The sequence below is a fragment of the Mandrillus leucophaeus genome, unplaced genomic scaffold, assembly GCF_000951045.1.
Source record: "Mandrillus leucophaeus isolate KB7577 unplaced genomic scaffold, Mleu.le_1.0 Scaffold659, whole genome shotgun sequence".
Taxonomy (NCBI): domain Eukaryota; kingdom Metazoa; phylum Chordata; class Mammalia; order Primates; family Cercopithecidae; genus Mandrillus; species Mandrillus leucophaeus.
In genome coordinates this window covers 1,402,948-1,418,755 of record NW_012107130.1, presented here as the reverse complement: position 1 = coordinate 1,418,755, position 15,808 = coordinate 1,402,948, and the positions used below count along the sequence as shown (strand labels likewise).

Sequence of the window (15,808 nt, the reverse complement as noted above, 5' to 3'; positions counted from 1 at the left end):
TGACTCATCTCTCAGGCCAATGAAACCATTTCAGCATGTGAATTACACCCCTGGTGTCATCCAAGAGAATTTTTGTCAGCCCTGGTGCCCAGGACCGATTCCATTAGGCCTAGGAGAAGCTGTGTGGTGCAACAGAAAGAGCCACGAGGAGCCCTGGGCTCTAGTCCCACTCTGTTGCCAATTAACTGTCATTCCAAGGGAATCTTTTAATGAATCTGTATCTTGGTTTCTTTAGCAGTTAAAAGGAGACAGTTGAATTTGATGAGTTAGTCTCTTACAGCTTTAAAAATAAAAATGCATGTTTCATAGCTTGGCATTCAACAAAGAATTGTTGTGGATATGCAAGTAATCTAATTTTATAATTTTCTTTAGGTATGAAAGGAATCTTAAACATCATATAGTCCAACCCCTTTATCATACAGATGTGGAAACCAAGGTCCAGAAAGGGGAAGGGATTTGCTCAATTAGTGCAGAATTAGGGTTAGAGATCACGTTTCTGGATTCCCAGTCCAATGCATTTTCCACTACACTTATTTTTAAATCAAGTAATACATGAGCATGGTTTAAAAATATGAAATAGGCAGCTGGGCGCGGTGGCTCACACCTGTAATCCCAGCACTCTGGGAGGCCGAGGCAGGTGGATCATGAGGTCAGGGGATGGAGACCATCCTGGCTAACACAGTGAAACCCCATCTCTACTAAAAATACAAAAAAATTAGCCAGGTGTGGTGGCGGGCGCCTATAGTCCCAGCTACTCAGGAGGCTGAGGCAGGAGAATGGCCTGAACCTGGGAGGTAGAGTTTGCAGTGAGTAGAGATCACGCCACTGCATTCCAGCCTGGGCGACAGAGTGAGACTCCATCTCAAAAAAGAAACAAAGAAAGAAAAAAAATATATATATACACATATATAAAATACAGAGAACTGACAATTAAAAACAACAGTTCTCTGCCCCACTCCTCCCCATCCCCAGTCCCACTCCTCAGAGGCAACCATTTTTTAACAGATTCTGTTGGCAATTCATCTGATAGTTACTTCTGAATCTCTAAATATTACTCTGTTTCTATTCCTAATTTATGCATTTTGGACATTATCTATTGACTCCCTGTTATAAAAATGGAAGATTTAGCTCACTTAACATTACTCCCAACTGCCTCTCTTTCTTCTGCCTCCCCATGGTTGATAGCATTATTTTATGAGATTTTTAAAAATTCACTTTTTAAAATAGCATGCTATTTTGAAATTTACTTTTTTGGTGTACAGCTCTATGAGTTTAGGCAAATACATAAAGTCATGTAACTGCCACGACAATCATGATATAGAACAGTTCCATATCCCCCAAATCCCCTCATGCTGCCCTTTGTAATCAACTCCTTCCTTTACCCCCTACACTGATCTGTTTTGTTGCTACAATTTTGTCTTTTCCAGAATGCCCAGAAATTGAATTATATACCATATAACCCTTTGAGACTGACTTCTTTCACTCAGTATAACTATTTTGAGATTCATGTATCTGTTGTTCATTCTTTTGTATTGCTGAAGAGTACTCCACTCATGGATGTACCACAGCTTATCCATTCACCAGTTGCAGACCCTTTCAGTTGTTTCCAGTTTGATAGCATTATTTTTAGTTATTCTATTGGTTACTTTTTAACTGGAAATCATATACTGAAACCTCTACTTCTTGCACCATCATCCACTATATAGTAAGTAGATCTTCCTTTTCAGAATAGTAAATGCTTTGGACTGATTGAAAAACATAATACTTTCATTTCTTTAGTCACAGTTTTAGGTGGATTTAATTTGAGGGTGTGATTTTTCATGGGGGTGGGAAGATTTGTTCAAATGCTGTCCAGCAGCCCTATTCAAGGCTACAGCCATTCTAAATGCCTCCTGTCACATAGCGGGCCTCTAGTACTAGACATGCTTGTTGCTGGGAAGATATGCATGTACTTTCTGTTCTGACCGTTGCTAACTCAGGCAGTAGTTTTTGGGAAAAAGACCTTTCTTCATGTGGATTTCAGCTTTTGTCTGTCATGTTTTTTCTGTTCCAGCTGCCTTCACCAGTGAGCACAAAGCCACATTTCAAAGGAAACTGACAAATTATCCCCAGCTGCCAGAAGGAGGTTAGTTTTCTGTGTGTTCAGTGTCCCCCTTCTCTGATAACCAACAGGTTAACTGTCTAAAGGGAACTGACAAAAGCAGAAATTGTCCTTTTACCCAAATGAGTTGTGATTGTTGATTTTTTAGAAGATGTGGATTTGTAATATTCCTCTCCGTTCCTACTCTAATTTATACCAGGAAATAGAGTGTAAGTGATCACAATGGAACCTCTATTGTTTGCAAGAGTCATATTAATGCATTCTGGTTTTTTAAGTGCTTACAAGATCTAAATTAATTTTTAAATTAGCTAGCACAGTGTCTTTACTCAATGAGTAACCATTTAAAGGCTGAATGATGTCAGCCCTGGCCATAGAGATTTATGTGTTGTTATATTTCATTTGCATTTTTAACCATCTTTGTACATGTGTTATGCATCTAGCACTTATGCTGTATAACAGGAGAGAGTCTAATGCCTAGCACAGTACACTACACATAGTAGGTGCTCACTAAATGCCATTTGAATTGAAATGATCCAAAAGAGTGTCATGTATCTATGATGGTAAAATATTCTGTGTTAATGCAATGAGTCAGGCATTCTCAAACGCTAATAGGAATGCAAACTGGTACAACTCTCCCACAGGGCAACTTGGCAAAATGCTCGAAAGCCTTAACCATGTTCTTATCCTTTTACCCAGTAATTCTCTTTCTAAGGATTTATGGTAAAAGGAAATAGAGATGCACAAAAAATACAAATACATGGAAATTCATTGTGGCAGTATTTAAAATAGAGAAAAAGTGGAAACAACTTAAGTTGTCCATACTATGAAATCCTATGCAGTAACATTTATACTATGAAATGCAAGGTAATTGTTTAAAATCATGTTTAGAAGAATATTTAATGACTTGAGTAAATGCTCATGGTCTAAATTAAGCAGGGGAAAGGAGGATACACAAACATACAGTGAAATCCCAAGTGTGTGTGTGTGTGTGTGTGTGTGTGTGTGTGTGTGTGTGTGTGCAGGAAAAAAAAAAGACTAGAAAGAAATAATAGAAATATTAACAATGATTAGCCAGCCATGTGTGTGTGTGTGTGTGTGTGTGTGCAGGAAAAAAAAAAAGACTAGAAAGAAATAATAGAAATATTAACAATGATTAGCCAGCCATGGTGGCACATGCCTGTGGTCCTAGCTACTCAGCAGGCAGAGATGTGAGGATCCCTTGGACCCAGAAGTTTGAGGTTGCAGTGAGCTGTGATTGCACCACTGTGCTCCAGCCTGGGTGACCGTGTCCCTAAGCAACAAACCACAGAACTATAATTATCCCTATGTTGTGGAATTATGAGTCATTTTCATTTTCTTATTTTTGTAATGAGCTTATCTTACTTTAAAATCCAAATTTTTTTAATTTTAAAGAACTAACTACTACTTATGCTAGAGGGCTGACATTCATAAAATCCTAGTAATGAGATATAGAACCATTTCTCCAACTAGTGTCAAATCTTCATCTTTAAAAAAAAAAAAATGAGATAGGGTCTCACTCTGTTGCCCAGGCTAGAGTGAAGTGGGCTGATCATAGCTCACTGCAGTCTTAAACTCTTGAACTCAGTGTCAATTCTTCAGATGCCATATGGATGGTTACGGCAGTGGTCAGTTTTTAGAAAAACTAAATAAAGCCCAGAAGTCATTTCAGATTTAAATACTCTGAGGGGTGGGGTACAGTGGCTCATGCCTGTAATCCTACTACTTTGGAAGGCCAAGGTAGGTGGCTCACTTAAGCCTAGGTGTTCAAGACCATCCTGGGCAACATGGCAAAACCTCATCTATACAAAAAATTTAAAAATTAGCCAGGTCTGGTGACATGCACATGTAGTCCCAGCTACTCGGGAGGCTGAGGTGAGAGGATTGCTTGAGGCCAGAAGTTCCAGACCAGCCTAGGCAACAAAGGAAAACCCCATTTCAACAAAGAAAAAAATGTGAAAAATAAGCCAGACGTGGTGGTATATGCCTGTAGTCCAAGCTACTCAGGAGGCTGAGGCAGGAGGATCACTTGAGCCCAGGAGTTTAAGGCTGCAGTGAGCTGTGATCATACCACTGCACTCCAGCCTAGGTGACAGAGTGAGACCCTATCTCAATAATAATAGTAATAATAATGATAACAATAATAATAATAATAATAATGCTCTGAGCCTTAGTTTGATATTGAAAGGAAAATATGTTTATCCTTTTCTCTAGGCCTAGTTAATTTTCATCCTTCTCTCTCCATCCCCACCCCTTTTTAAACTTTCCAGATCTGTGGAACAAATGTTGAGCAAACTGGAAATAAATAAAATCCAATGGCTTTAAGATACCACAAATCCCTCCCTTCCTGTGTACTAATGGCTACCTGCCCATTCTACTCCCCAGAGTGAAGGGCTAGAGTCAGCCAAAATGGAGGCTTTTCTGATTCAAGCATGCAAAATGCAAATGCTCAAAAGATAGAAAAACTTAGGAAGTCTGAAAAGATTGAGACACAACATGTGCAACTCTCCCTCCCCTAGATTCTTAGCTTCATGTGATATAAAGTATGGGCTCTGATGGGGGAAAAACCCAATCACAGAAGACAGATGTATTAGTCTGTTCTCATGCTGCTCTGAAGAAATACCCAAGCCTGGGTAATTTATAAAGGAAAAAGATTTAATTGACTCACAGTTCCACATGGCTGGGGAGGCCTCAGGAAACTTATACTCATGGCAGAAGGGGAAGCAAACATGTCTTTCTTCACATAGTGGCAGGGGAGAGAAGTGCCAAGTAAAAGAGAAAAGCCTATTATAAAACCATCAGATCCTGTAAGAACTCACTCACTATCATGAGAACAGCATGAGGGTAGGCACCCCCATGATTCAATTACCTCCCACCAGGTCCCTCCCACGACACTTGGAGATTATGAGAACTACAATTCAAGATGAGATTTGGGCAGTGACACAGCCAAACCATATCAGCAGATGTATTAAGGACAGTTCATATTTCAAAGAAATCACACAATCCTGGACCTTTAGAGCTGGAAGGAAAATATTCCAGCAAGTATAGGTCTCCTTCCAAATACCAGATACTATGCTAATCCAAATGTTATCTCATTAAAAAACCACCTACCAGCACACCTCATTTTATACATGAGGAGAGAGGTTATTTACCCAGAGACAGGTTATTAACTACCTTAGCTCACATCATTTGTTGGCTGCTAAGTTGTGATAGTTCCCATATCTTCTGGAGACTCTCAAGTGAAAAGATGGGTTTTTCTAGTAGAATCTTTCCTTCAGCTCCAAATATTCCAAATACTTACTATGTACTTGTGCTTGGATGTTTTGCTAACAGCTCAAGCTAATCAGGTACAAAGTCAAACTCATGGTGTTTCCCTCATCTCCCTGTCACCCAGGATCTGAACCAAAGTCTGTTTTGCTTTTTACTGTATTTCATCCCCCACAAACAGTCTGTTAACAAGTCCTGTCAATTTTTTCCTTCAAAAACGACCTCCAGGTCCTAACATACTCTCAAGGCAACTCAACCTCTACCTCCTTAAAAAAACAACCCTTCTTGACCACTTCAGCCATACTCTTGCCTCTCTTCTGGCTTCATACAGCACTTTTAATCTGCATGACACAGTTTAGTTTAGCACTTGTCATTCAGGGGCAATTAGCGTGCTCAGCAGCATTCACTCATGCAACAAGCATGTATTGAGTGTCTACTATATTCTACACCCTGAAATGGAGAATTCACTTTTCTTGTTTTCCCAAATAGACATCAAATACCCCGAGAGTCGAGGTCACATCTTTCTTCATAGTTTCTTAAACACCCAGTGCAGTTCTGGGCACATACTGAAGACTTGTTAGTTAAAAAGCAGTACAGACTCAAGGAATCTGTCACCAGTTCAGCAGCTGACGAGCTCAGGGGACACTTTAGTCAATAATTCTGCTGCAACATCTCACAAGCTACACGAGTATGATCCACTCATTCAACAAAGACGGTGTATTAAAATGTGAGTTTTTAACACCATAACTTCAGAGATAAGTAATGAGATTTAATAACTAATCAGAGATATGGGATCCTAAAAGTCAGCTTCTGCTTTTAGAAAGATGGAGTAGATGTACTTTTCTCTATTCCTTTCACTAAGTACAAGTATAAACTCTAGTTATTATATATACAACAAACATAAGACAACCAAGAAAGGTGGAGGGAAGATAGACTGACTAAGGACCTTGAGACTCAAAGAGTGACATTTTCGTGAGTTCCCTGAGCTTTCTTTTTGCCTCGAATATCCCAGGCTGGCTGCTAGAGAAGCTAGCAATTCAGAAAACACCAGTGGGAACAGATTTTTCTAAAGCCCCAACAAAAGCCTACTCTCTCTAGCCAAAGGACCAGAAAAGGGGCATCCTAGAAAGACAGAAAACTTTTAGACCATTATTGCTCTACTGCAGCCAAACACCGCAGGAGAAACTGTAACCCTCACCTCCAACTGTCCAAGCAAAGGCTGAGTGGCGAGACTGAACTTCTACCCCAATCTGGCAGTAACAAGGCAACCCTTCCAGTTTTTTCTACTAGAACAATGTCAGAATAAAACCACTAAAACATAAGGTTTAAATAAGATCCAGAGTCTCGTGACATAATATCCAAAATGAACAGTATTCAATTGAAAATCATTCATCATACCAAGAACCAGGAAGATTTCACACTGAATGAAAAAGACAGTCAATTCATGCCAGCACTAAGATGACTGAGATAGAATTATCTGACAAAGATTTTGAAACAGCTATCATAAAAATGCTTCAATGAGCAATTACAAACATGCTCGGAACAAATAAAAAGAACAGAAAGTCTCAGTAAGCAAATAAGAATATATAAAGAACCAAATGTAGACTTTAGAACTGAAAAACACAACAACCAAAGTGAAAATCTCAGTGAATAGGGTGAACAACACAATGGAGGGGACAAAGGAAAAAAATCAGAGTACTTGAGTATATAACAACAGAAATTATGCAGGGAGCAAATAGACTGGAAAAAAATAACAGTCTCAGGGACCTGTATAACTATTACAAAAGATATGACATTCATGTCATTAGAGTCCCAGGATGAGAGGAGGAGACTATGACTGAAAAGTATTTCAAGGAATAATGGCTGAAAATTTTCCGAATTTGGCAAGAGACATAAACCTACAGATTCAAAAAGCTTAGAGAAGCTCAAACATGCTAAATCCAAAGAAATCCACACTAAGACATATCATAGTCAAACTTCTGAAAACTAAAGACAAAGAAAACAATCTTGAAAGCAGACAGAGGAAAAACAATGATTTGGCCAAGCATAGTGGCTCATGCCTATAATCCCAGCACTTTTGGAGGCCAAGGTGGGTGGATTGCTTGAGCCCAGGAGCTTGAGACCAGCCTGGACAACATGGTGAAACCCCATCTCTGCAAAAAGTACAAAAATTAGCCAAGTGTGGTGGTGCACACCTGTAGTCCCAGCTACTCGGGAGGCTTAAGTAGGAGGATCACTGAGCCCAGGGAGGTAGAGGCTGCAGTGAGCCATGATCATGCCACACTGAACTCCAACCTGAGTAACAGAGTAAGGCTCTGTCTCAAAAAAGAAAAGAAAAACAATACTTTGACAGAGAAACTGAGAAACAATTATTTTAATGGCAGTTGATTTCTTGTCAGAAACCATGTGGCCAGAAGAAATTGACACATTTTTCAAATGCTGAAAGAAAAGAACTAAATCCTATATCCCACAAAAATATCCTTCAGGACTGAAGTGGGAATCAAGACATTCTCAGATGAAGGAAAATTAAGAGAACCTGTCTCCATCAGAGCTACTCTAAAATAATAGCTAAAGGAAGTTATCTAAACAGAACAGAAATGATAAAATAAATCTTGGAACATCAAGAAGCAAGAAATAATACAATAAGCAAAACTATGGTGAACACAATAGACTTTCCTTCCTCTTTGAGTCTTCAAAATTTTGTTTGATGGTTGAAGCAAAAATAATAATACTGTCTGATATAGTTCTTATTGCATGTAGAGGAAATATTTAAGTTGATCATATCATAAACTAGGGAGATAAAGAGACATTAACAGAAGTAAGCTTTTATACTTCACTCATACTGGCAAAATAACATTACCAGTAGACTGTGATAAGTTATGTATACACAATGTAATACATAGAGCCACCACTCAAAATCTATACAAAGATATACACTCAGAACCACTACAGATAAGTCAAAATGTTACAATATTCCCCAAAATATTCAAGTACTCATAGGAAGGCAGGAAAAAGAAAATAAAATTAAAAATAAAATGGCAGACTTAGATCCTAACATATCAATAATTACACTAAATGCATATAAGGTCTAAATACACCAATTAGAAGACAGAGAATGGCAGAGTGGATAAGGAAAAACGACCCAACAGTATGTACTATACAAGAAACTCACCTTAAATATAATGATACAAGACAACTGAAAGTAAAAGGAAGGAAACATATTTATCATGCAAGCATTAGTCAAAACAAAGCATGAGTGTCTATATTCGTATCAGATAGATTTCAGAGAAAGAAAATTATCAGAGACAGAGAGGGACATTATATAATGATAAGTGGCTCAACCCACCAAAAAGATGTATCAATCCTAAATGTGCATGGAACAAACAACAGAGCTGTTTGTGAAGCAAAATATGTGAAGCAAAAACTGATAGAACTGAAAGAAGAAAATCCACAAAGCCACAATAGTTGGAAATTCCAACACTCCTCTCTTAACAATTGATAGGACAACTAGACAGAAAATTAGCAAAGATAGAGAACTCAACAATACCATCAATAACAGGATCTAATCAACATGTATAGAATACTCCATCCAACACAAGCAGAATACACATTCTGGAGAACATAGAACAAGATAGACCATATTCTGAGCCATAAAAGAAACCACAACAAATTTAGAAGAATTGCAATTGTACATAGTGTGTTCTCTGACAATAATGGAATCAAATTAGAAATTAATAACAGAAAGATAACAGGAAAACATCCAAACACTTGAAAAATAAACAACATCCTTCTAAATAATCTATGGGTCAAAGAGGAAGTCTCAGGAGAAATGTTTAAAATACATTGAACTGAATTGAAAATAAAACTATAATATTTCAAAATTTGTGGGACATGGCAAAAGCCACGCTGAGAGGGAAATTTATATCACTAAATTATACATGAGAAAAGAGGAAAGGTCTCAAGTCAGTAATCTAAGCTGCCACCTCAAGAACCTAGAAAAAGAACAAATAAACACAAGGCAAGCAGAAGGAAGGAAATAATAAAGATAAGAATTGAAATTGAATAAAAGGAAAACAATAGAGAAAATTAATGAAAGAAAAACCTGTTCCTTTGTAAAAACTAAAGAATTTAATAAAATTGACAGACCTCTAGCAAGACTGATCAAAAAAAGAGAGAGAGAGAGAAGAAACAAATTACCAGTATCAGAAACAAAACAGGGGATACCACTACAAATCCTGCAGACATCAAAAGGTTAACAACTTTACACACACAAATATAACGATGAACCAATTCCTTGAAAAACAGAAACTACCACAATTCACCCAATATAAATACAGGTAGTAGCTCCATAACAATTAAGGAAATTAAATTCATAATTTAAAAACTCCCCAAACAGAGATCTCTAGGCTCAGATGGTTTCAACTGGGGAATAAACATTTAAAGAAAAAGTAATGCCAATTGTACATAATGTCTTCCAGAAAATAGAAGTAGAGGAAATATTTCCCAATTCATTTTATTAAGCTAATATTACCCTGATACTAAAATCAGACAAAAACAGTAAAACTGCAGGCCAATATCACTCATGAAAGTAAATGCAGAAATTAATAACAAAATATTAGCAAACAGACTTCAGCAACATGAAGGAATTACACACCATGACCAAGTGAGGTTTATTCTGTGTACGCAAGTCTGGTTCAATATTTAAAAATCAATCAATGTGAACCACCATATTAACAGCTAGAGAAGAAAAATCACATGATTGTATCATTTGATGCCGAAAAAATATTTCACAAAATTCAGCATCCATTCATGATAAAATCTTTCAGCAAACAGGGAATAGAGAGGAATTTCCTCAACTTGATAAAGAGCATCTGCAAAAGAAAACGCCTACAACTGACATTTTACTTAATGGTGAAAAACTGATTGTTTTCACCCTTAGATCAGGAAAAAGGCAAGGATGTGCACTTTCACTACTCTTATTCATCATAGTGCTGGACATTCTAGCTAGTACAGAAAGTCCAGAAAAGGAAATAAAAGGCATACAGATTAGAAAGGAAGAAAGAACATTTTCTTATTTTCAGATGACATGATGGTCTGTATAGAGAATACCAAGAAAACTATTTTTTTTTAACTCTTAGAACTAATAAACGAGTTTGGCAAGGTCAGGAGATACAAGATAAGCATACACAAATAAATTGTATTTCTATATATTAATAATGAATACATAAACACCAAAGTTAAAAATACGACACCATTTATAATTGCTCAAAAAAGACTTAGGTGTATATCTAACAAAACATGAATAAGACTTGTATGTTGAAAACTACAAAATGCTGAGGAAAGAAATCAAATATCTAACTCAATGGAGAGGCATACCATGTACTTTAAATGCTTTAAATCCATTTTAAAGATTAAGCATAAAGGTGTCAATTATTTCCAAATTGATATACATGTTTACCATAATTCCTATCAAAACAGCAACAAGATTTTTGTATAATTTTATGTCAAATTTATACAGAAAGTCAAAGGAACACAAACAGCTAAAGCAAGTTTGAAAAAGAAGAATAAAGTGGGAGGAATCAGTTGACCCCATCATATATCTACAGTAATCAAGACTGTGTGGTATTGGTAGAAGGACAGACACATAAATCAATAGAACAGAACAGAACCCACAAATAGTCCCATATAAATATGACCGACTGACTTTTTAAAAGATACACACACAATTCAATGGAGGAAAGATAGCCTTTTAAACAAATGATGATGGAGAAATTACACATCCATGGTAGGGAAAAAAAAAAAACCTTGTAGTAGTCACGGTTCTCCAGAGAAACAGAACAAATAGGATGTGTGTGTGTGATGGGGGGTGTGTTTAGAGAGAGAAAAAGAGACAGAGAGAGAGATTGATCGATTGATTGATTAAGAAATTGGTTCATGGAATTGTGGAAGCTGGTAAGCCCAAAATTTGCAGGGTAGGGCAGCAGGCTGGAGACTCAGGGAAGAGTTAATGTTGTAACTTGAGTTCAAAGGCAGTCCGCTGACAGAATTCCCTCTTCTTGAGGGGCCTTCAACTGATTGGATAAGGCCCACCCCCATTATGGAAGGTAATCTACTTTACTCAAAGTCTACTGATTTACATGTTAATCTCCTCTAAAAAATAAAATACCCTCACAGCAACATTCAGAGGTGTTTCACCAAATATCTGGGTACTGTGGCCTAGCCAAGTTGACACATAAAATTAACCATCACAAAGCTCAATCTAAGACTCATACTTTATACAAAAAGTATCTGAAAATGGATGATGGAGTTAAACATAAAAACTATTTTAAAATGTTTAAATAAACAGTAGAAAATGTTTGGGATCTAGAGCTTAGGCAAAAAGTTCTTAGACTTGATACCAAAAGCGCAATCCATGACAGGAAAAATCAATAAATTGGACCTGACCAAAATATAAAACATTTACTCTGTGAAAGAAGATGAAAAGACAATTTGTATAACATAATGGGAGAAAATATTTGCAAACCGTACATCTGACAAATGACACATATCTGGAATACATTAAGAACCTTAAAAAACTCAACAGTAAAACAAAATCCAACTAGAAAATGGGCAAAGGACATAAAGATACGTTTCACCAAAGAAGAAACATGGATTGTAAAGACAAGAAAAGATGTTCACCATCATTAATCATTAGGGAAATGCAAATTAATACTTCAATGAGATGTCACTATATACCTATTAGAACAGCTGAAATAAAAAACCAGTGACAATACCAAATGTTGGTGAGAATGTAGAGAAACTGGATCTCTCAGACATTGCTGGTGGGAATGTGAAATGCTACAGGTTCTCTGGAAAACTCTTTGGAAGTTTCATATAAAACTAAACATGCCAGTACCATAGGACCCAGCAATCACACTCCTGGACATTTATCCCAGAGAAATGAAAACTTATGTCCACACAAATTCTCATACGTGAATGTTTATAACAGTGTTATTTGTAATAGCAAAAAACTAGAAACAACCAAAATGTCCTTCGATAGGTGAATAATTAAACAAACCGTGCTACAATAAAAAAGAATGGACAATAACTTGGATGGACCTTAAGGGTATTACCTTGAGTGCCAAAATTGTTTGCACAGAGATCTCCACTCCTCACTCCTCTGCCATTGCAAACATTCTAGCTTCGATTAACTGGGATTCAAAAGACAAACTGGCAAAAAGAAACACCCAGGTGATTTCAATTTTGTAGCAGTGTATGAGAAGTGGCAATCTCTAAGGCAATGTTTCTTAAATATTATTATCCCATATCTGCAAGACACACACATTCACACATGTGTACGTGTACACACATGCACACACACACACATTTCCAAGATGACAGATTTTCATGCAATGAGATTTTGGCCTCTATTGATTCATTTTCGAAGATGAAAGATAGAGACCTACCTGAGCTGTGCTCGAATGAGGGGAAAGGGTGATGGTTGGTAGTGGCATAGGGAAAATGGCAGGGAAGAGAGGAAGATAACACCGAGTTGTATGAAGAGGATTCTGCTGACCTGGGCTCCAGCTCTGTAGTGCTGGTCTTGGCCATTCTCTCGACATGTGCTATCTTCCCCATCTGCACCCCCAACTCTATGTCTGACAACTGATGTTAAAATGTCTCTTCTGGCCAGGTGTGGTGGCTCATGCCTGTAATCCCAGCACTGTGAAAGGCTAAGGGGGGCGGGGGATCATTTGAGGTCAGGAGCTCGAGACCAGCCTGGCCAACATGGTGAAACCTGGTATCTACTAAAAATACAAAAAATTAGCTGGGCGTCCTGGCTTGCACCTGTAGTCCCAGTTACCCGGGAGGCTGAGGTGGGAAAATCGCTTGAACCTGGGAGGCAGAGGTTGCTGTGAGCCAAGATGATACCACTGCACTCCAGCCTGGGCGACAGAGTGGGACTCTGTCTCAAAAAAACAAAAAAGTCTCTTCTTCAGGGAGGCCTTGCTAGATCCCAAGAATAGGTTAGATCCTTCTGTTGTGCACTCTTTATTATAACACTTGCATATAACCCTTGTATCATTTATCGCAAATGTAATTACACATTTTTGAGATCAATTATCTAATACTAAGTAATGGTGTGTGAGTTTATCTATTTACTTCCTGTCTCCCATTTGGGACTGTAAACTCCATTAATGTAGAAACCCTGTGTTAGTTCCCTTTTTGATATTCCCAGCACCTAACACAGTACTGGTCCAAAGAAGGTGCTCAGTACATATATGTTGGATGAATGAAGCCAGGTAACAAGACTCTGATTGACTTAAACATAGTTACTCAAAATCATGTTAAGGAAAAATAAATTTTATTTATTTTTTATTTATTTTTAATATGGAGTCTCGCTGTGTCGCCCAGGCTGGAGTGCAGTGGTGCGATCTTGGCTCACTGCAACTTCCACCTCCTGGGTTAAAGCAATTCTCCTGCCTCAGCCTCCCGAGTAGCTGGGACTACAGGCACGTGCCACCACGCCGGGCTAATTTTTTGTATTTTTTGGTACAGATGGGGTTTCACCATGTTAGCCAGGATGGTCTGATCTCCTGACCTCGTGATCCGCCCATCTCGGCCTCCCAAAGTGCTGGGATTACAGGTGTGAGCCACCACGCCCGGCTCATTTGTATTTATTTTCTCTCTTACAAAAGAGGAAAAAACTCCCTATCCCACATTGGATAAGACTGAATAGCTACAGGGATGCCCTGGAATGAAAAGTACTGTTTGACTACATGGACTAATGATAGGAAAGCAATGGTTTCCTAACCTTTGAGTCTGGAGGTCCACTGTACTTTTTTTTTTTTTTTTTGAGACAGAGTCTTCCTCTGTCACCCAGGCTAGAGTGCAGTGGCATGATCTCGGCTCACTAAAACCTCTGCCTCCCAGGTTCAAGCGATTCTCCTGCCTCAGCCTCCCAAGTAGCTGGGAGTACAGGCATACCCCACCACGCCTGGCTAATTTTTGTATTTTTAGTAAAGATGGGGTTTTGCCATGTTGGCCAGGCTGGTCTCGAACTCCTGACCTCAAGTGATCCACCCACCTTGACCTCCCAAAGTGCTGGGATTACAGGCATGAGCCACTGTGCCCGGCCCCATTGTACGTTCTTTGACGTACAGAATCCCAAGCCCGGAATCTTCCGCACACGAAAATGTAGACATCAGTACTCATGTATCCATCATTGGAGGGGTTTCTTTCCACCCACCAAATATCCCTTGAAATCATCCAGTAGAGCCCAGGGGTTGATGGAACCATTGGCTACCCAAGCTAAAAATTATGATTTCCATCCCCTATACTTATTTTCCCCAAGAGAACAAGCGAATTAGGCAAGCACAAAGGATTTGAGAGGAGGCTGCACTTTAGACTTTGACTTTAGGACCCCAATATTCTTCCTCAGGCTTCTCCAGGTTTTCCATTTCCTGTCACTCAGATTGGAGCCCTCCCTGCCAGCCAGTTAGGAAACAGAGATTTCACCAGTGGGAGAAACTCGAGGGGTGGGAGGAACATGCTCAAAGTCGGAACATTTCAGGGACAAGTCCAACCTGTTTAGCCTCTCACACATAAGCTTGCCTTTTCTTCTCAATATACCATGATTTAGTGCCAGGCCACCTAGGTTCCCCGCACCTCCTCCACCCAGTCCCTTCAGGGAAACGGTCCTTTCTGGCTGAATTCCACGTTCAGTATCCAGTGCTCTCCTCATAGCCACCCGACACCGGAGCTGTTGCTCAACCCCTCCCTCGATCAGATGCCCTGTGTTGCTTGAATTCATTTTTCTCCCTGGGCCCCTAAGTCAGTCACATTTTTCCCCAGCTGCTCTTCTGCTCTCTGCTACTCTTGATTGAATTCATCCCTTCTCTCAAATGTCTCCTTCTCACTTCCTCCAGCTTGTGTTTTCTCCATCCTTAAGTATTCTCCAGGCTCCTCTCTCTCCTGGCCAATGGTGCTCTGGTGAGATCATTTTCTTCACAGCACCCTCACTCCACATCCATCCTGGGCCTGCTCCCCAGCTGTAGATGCGGTCATTTATTCACCAGCATTTTGCAATAACTAAACAACCACAGGTTCCTGTGGGTTCCCCACACAAGGAGGGACTAACTCCAGCATACACAGAACAGAAAAGAGGGTTCTACGGGAGGCAGAGGTTTCAGTGAGCCGAGATCGCACCACTACACTCCAGCCTGGGCGACAGAGCAAGACTCTGTCTCACAATAAATAAATAAATAAATAAATAAATAAATAAATAAATAAATAAATAAAGGGTTCTAGAAAAAAAGGGGTGCAAGATTCAGATATTACCGAGTTTGAAGATGAGAGTATTTTTCAGCAAAACAGCTAGAAAATCGATAGCTTTCCCCCTAAAGAGGGGGTAAGCTAATCAAATCATAGTTAAAGAAAATC

At 38.8% G+C, this 15,808-nt stretch overlaps 1 protein-coding gene across 2 annotated transcripts in view; it reads left to right on the top strand.

Moving 5' to 3' along the window:
• Positions 1 to 15,808, top strand: part of PLAC1 (placenta-specific 1) — a 92,945-nt gene that overhangs the window by 53,583 nt on the left and 23,554 nt on the right. Inside the window, exon 2 of one of the 2 annotated variants that reach the window (XM_012001323.1) lies at positions 2,054 to 2,125. The exons of the other annotated variant lie outside the window; for it this stretch is intronic. The gene's annotated coding sequence lies outside the window, so the exon portion shown is untranslated. The remainder of the gene's footprint in view (positions 1 to 2,053; positions 2,126 to 15,808) is intronic. 2 annotated transcript variants of the gene reach the window in all.